The sequence below is a fragment of the Capsicum annuum genome, unplaced genomic scaffold (genome assembly GCF_002878395.1).
Source record: "Capsicum annuum cultivar UCD-10X-F1 unplaced genomic scaffold, UCD10Xv1.1 ctg40993, whole genome shotgun sequence".
In the NCBI taxonomy this organism is placed as follows: domain Eukaryota; kingdom Viridiplantae; phylum Streptophyta; class Magnoliopsida; order Solanales; family Solanaceae; genus Capsicum; species Capsicum annuum.
In genome coordinates, this window is record NW_025848289.1 from 658 (window position 1) to 6,155 (window position 5,498).

General features: G+C 33.2%; 2 pseudogenes; both read right to left on the reverse strand.

Annotated features, from left to right (window-relative positions):
- Positions 1-1,676: 1,676 nt before the first annotated feature.
- LOC124891833 lies at positions 1,677-3,250 on the reverse strand (annotated as a pseudogene).
- A 771-nt stretch (positions 3,251-4,021) lies between these two features.
- On the reverse strand, positions 4,022-5,478 carry LOC124891832 (annotated as a pseudogene).
- Positions 5,479-5,498: the final 20 nt, after the last annotated feature.

Consider the following 5,498-nt stretch of genomic DNA (forward strand, 5'->3'; position numbering starts at 1 on the left):
TGGATGATGATTACTCTGGTGATATTTGAGGGTTATTTATGGAAACCCCGTTGATTTATGTTGAACTGAATGAAAATGTCTCAAAGGATTAGCTTGGGGCTACTCATAGCCTCAAGCACCGTGTGACGCTCCGGGACCCATTTTTTGGGGAGTTACAATGACTTTCTACTTAAGGTGACGACATTTTGTGACAAGACGTCAGACTTGTGACAAGTCATCACAAAATGTCGTCACACAGTTTCTAGGCTGACACACTGGAGTAAAATAGGCATAACTTTTAACTCCAATACCGGATTTGTGTGAATTTGGTACCGTTGAAAAGTTAATTCAATTATATATCTTTTGGTGGGTCATGAGCTCAAAATTTCTTAGTGTAACAAGAGATATACTCATTTGAAGTTGACTATGCCAAAAGCTTTCTCAAGAATTCAATCGATAAGGGATGTTTTGATTCAGCTAATTGCTAGGACATCTTTGAGGACTTAATACACATCACCTTTGATCAGAAAACAACCAAAGCACTATAATTTATTTCTCATAAGCTTGAGTTATGGTGGCACTATTGGTTAGAGTTCTCGGGGTATTACATATAATAGAGATTAACTGACTATATTTCAGCCATCCAGTGATCATGATCTATTTGAAAATTACTAGAATGGATATATCTATCTATCATGTTTCTGTACGCATAGGAGTTTTTCCCTTTATGTTCGATAGAAATCACATGTTATACTCTATTCCAATAAATAGATATCCGTGTTATTATACAAGTACACGTTTTCAAAAGAAATATGGATGAGATTGGGTCCCAGCGGATCTAAGCAATCTTGTTTTTTTGAATATGAATAATTAAAGAATCCATTGCAATTGCCGGAAAGACTAGGCCTTCTAACGGCCCAAGAATAGATGGAAGTTCTAAATTTGTCATAGAAGGGGTACCTCAATTTACTATATTGAATCTGTTATTATGTTATTATATAAATAAAGATATCTTGTAAGAATTAAATAATTATAATTAAATTAAGAATTTGAATTCTAATTAGATGATATTTATTATTAATAGAATTTGAAGAATTTGAAATTCTTAGTATAGATCTAAGTATGTATATATCTAAATTTAACTGAGTACGTAGAATATGAATAAGTGCAAAGAATGTAGAACAAAGTAAATGGACTTATTCATCTCTTACATGAGAAAGATATGTATCATAATAAAATTTATTATTTGTCTTCATTTCTTTGTCTTTTATTGTTGTCTTCTAATTTTCTAAAAATAGATAATGAGATTATCGAAAGATTTGTTCGAATCTGACCCAACATGAATTTCTAGCTAAAATGTTTTTCGGGAGATAGAGAAAGATACATAACTCTATTATCTATATTTTAATTTCAAATTATATACCTAATACATGAAGAAATTCATTTTATTTTTCTAATTTCATGAAAGGAAGAACTCACTCTTGGTGATAAAGGCTTCTTGATTCGTAATCAGGAATATAGGTCAAAAGAGAGTTATCGTCAACTCTTGTTTTGATTCTTTCTACAATTAGATCTTTTATCACCTAAGAAAGGGCCATTATTATCTTAGTTACTATTATCTTATTTACTTTGATTTCGATAAACTAACTACTTTTTTGCTACAAACACAAATAAAATAAAATAATGGCCATAGTTCTCTACTTGATTTTGCTTGATTTTTGATTCAAAGGGAAAAAAGGCATGGAGCTTGAACAACTCACTCAGAATGCTTTTTAAAAGATTATGTGGTACAATTAGGTCGAATAAACCCTTCTAGAATAAGTATTCAGCTGCTTGCGAACCTTCGGGTACTGTTTTATTCAATGTTTGTTCAATTACTCTTTTACCTACAAATGCAATATAGGCATTAGGTTCGGCAATAATGATATCCCCCAACATACCAAAACTAGCTGTCACTCCACCAGTTGCTGGAGATGTAAGGACTGATACATAAAATAATTTTTATTTAATTGATAATCATATAAAGCAGATGATATTTTATCCATTTGCATCAAGCTCAAGCTTCCTTCCTGCATGCGTGCCCCCCAGAAGCACACACTATAATAAGAGATAAAATTTGATTGGCAGTGTGTTTAATCAAACGGGTGATTTTCTCTCGAACTACGGATCCCATACTAACCCCATAATCTGAAAATCCATAACCCCAATTGCTACGGGAATGCCATTTAGTTGGCCTATGCCCGTTTGAACAGCCTAGGTTAATCCTGTCTTTCTTTGATAAGAATCAATACGATCTTTATAAGGCTCCTCTTCCAAATAAAATTCAATGGGATCCAGAGAGACCATGTCTTCATCCATAGGATCCCAAGTACCCGGATCGATCAAAAGTTCAATTCTATCCGAACTACTCATTTTTAAATGATATCCACATTGTTCACAAATATTCATTTTTGATTTAAAAAATTCCTTATAATTTAATCCATAATAATTCTCACATTGAACCCACAAATGCCTGTATTTTTGAGTTACCTCGAGATCATTAGAACTTTCTCTTATAGTTAAATCACTGCCCTTAGAACTTTCTATTATAGTTAAATCACTGCCCTTAGAACTTTCTCTTATATTTAAATCATTGCCCTTTGTGTGAGTTTGTATACTGGAACCCTCGTTTTCACTACTATTTTTACTTTCACCACCACAAACGGCCCTATAAATGTAACTGTCACTGTAATTCTCACTACCACTTATAATGAAAGTATCTATACAGATTTGAGACTAAAGATAATTATCAATGCAACTATTAATGTGATTATTCCAACTATATTAAGTATCATACATGTAAGAATTATAGTAGGGATCTTCGCCCCTAAATCCATTATTCAGATAACTCTAGTTTCGATAACTATAAAAATAACTTTTTCACTCAGAAAAGAATGATCGTTGTCAATCTAAAAAATCTAATTTTCAATATCAAAATAGATAGAATAACTATCTCTATTCCTATCACTAACTACAAAAGTGTCATCAGAGATGAAATTCCAAATGTCTTTAAGGCCGAATAAATAATCAACATTACTGCAACTAGGAATGTTTTTCACTTTTCGATTTGGATCTTCACTGGTATTTTCAATAGGACCAAGACTGACCATTGATTTATTTAGCCCACACCTGCGTTCAAACTCCTTCTAAAACAACATCAAATTAAACCACCATATTTCCATAGAGTTTTCTTGCCCCTATTTGCATGAAAATACAATAGATGAATAGTCATTGACTAAAAAATTATTTATTTGAATATCTTATTTCCTATCAGACTAATCATAGAAATCCAATCACTAGGATTATTAGTGATTATTGAAAAAAAGTTCTGAATCTAGGGAACACTTCACTGTATATTAATATGTCAAAACCCCCTTTTATTATTAAAAATAATATAAATATAATAATATTATTTTTGATAAAGGGCGGTTTCTCCTATGCCGTGTCAAAGTTGCGTTAAAAAAAGAGATTTGTCCTCTCCTATACTCCTATAAAGAAATCAAAAAATTTTCTTAAAATCTTGTCTAATACTAATATCTAATCACTAACTAATCTAAAATCTAATAAAATAATAAGTAATAAATTAAGATTCCATTTCAACAGGGAACAGAACAAAGGGGACAATATACAGGATGGGTAGAAAGAATTATGCTACTTGGCTTGATTCAGGGAAACTACAAACTACAGGATAGAAAAAAATATACCAATCCTAAGAATCCGTAGGATTTATTGTTGATCCAAGACAACAATAGAAAGATTTGAGTCTTAGATTTTTATTTAGTTTTCTAGATTTTGTATTTCTAATCTTGTATATCTAGGTAAGTATATACTTGGTCAAAATATATGCAATAGAATTTTTGTTGTATTCGGCTCAATCCTTTTGGTAAAAGATTAGGCCGAGTTTAATTACAATTCAATTAAGAGAAAAAAGGATAATTACTTGTGTTCTTTCTCCTTATCCTTCATTATTTCTTGCTAATTTATCTGCTAATGTCTACTATTTTTACTTATCCAAAACGTCCATTGCTGCAAAATTAAATACAATCTCTTTCCATACCTCACAAGCAGCAGCTAGTTCCGGGCTCCATTTAGAAGCCTCGCAAATAATATCATTACCTTCCCGAGAAAGATTACATCCTTCATTACGAGCTTTTACATATGATTCTAGAGCTACTCGATTAGCTATGGAACCTGGCGTATTACCCCATGGATGTCCTAAAGTTCCTCCACCAAACTGTAGTACGAAATCATCCCCAAAGATCTCGGTCAGAGTAGGCATATGCCAAACATGAATACCTCCCGAAGCCACAGGTAGAACACCACGTAAAGAGATCTAATCTTGCGTGAAATAACTATCGTAACTTCGATCTCGTTCAACAAAATTATCACACAATAAATCAACAAAGCCTAAAGTTATGTCTCTTTCACCTTCAAGTTTACCTACTACAGTACCAGAGTGAATATGATCTCCACCAAACATACGTAACGTTTTTGCTAATACCTGGAAGTGCATACCATGATTCTTCTATCTATTAATAACCGCATGTATTGCATGGTGGATATGAAGAAGTAGACCATTATCTCAGTAATAATGAGCCAAACTAGTATTTGCGGTGAATCCCCCCACTAAGTAGTCATGCATTACGATCAGAACGCCCAATTCTCTAGCAAATATAGCTCTTTTGATCATTTCTTTGCATGTACCTACAGTAGCATTCAAGTAATGCCCTTTGATTTCAGCTATTTCAGTCTGTGCTTTATAAAGTGCTTCGGCACAAAATAAGAAATGATCTCTCCAATGCATAAATAGTTGTGAGTTCTTGTTCTCATTATCTTTGGTAAAACCAAGTCCTTCATGAAGACATTCATAAACATATCTACCATAGTTTTTAATAAATAACCCCAATTTAGGTTTAACAGTACATCCTAACAGGGGCCGACCGTACTTGTTCAATTTATCTCTTTTAACTTGGATCCCATAAGGCGGACCTTGGAAAGTTTTAATATAAGTAGGAGGGGCTCACAAATCTTATAAACGTAGAGTGCATGGGGATTTGAACCCTAATACATTACCTACATAGGAAGTAAACATGTTGGTAACAGAACCTTCTTCAAAAAGGTCTAAAGGGTAAACTACATAAGCAATATATTAATATTTTTCTCAAACAACACACTCGATGCGGTAGCATCGGCCTTTGTAACGATCAAGACTGGTAAGTCCATCAGTCCATACAGTTGTCCATGTACCATTAGAAGATTCGGCAGCTATCGCGACCCCTGCTTCTTCAGGTGGAACTCTAGGTTTAGGAGTTACTCAGAATGCTGCCAATATATCAGTATCCTTGGTTTGGTACTCAGGAGTATAATAAGTCAATTTGTACTCTTTAACACCAACTTTGAATCCAACACTTTCTTTAGTCTCTATTTGTGGTGACATAAATCCCTCCCTACAACTCATGAATTAAGAATTCTCACAACAA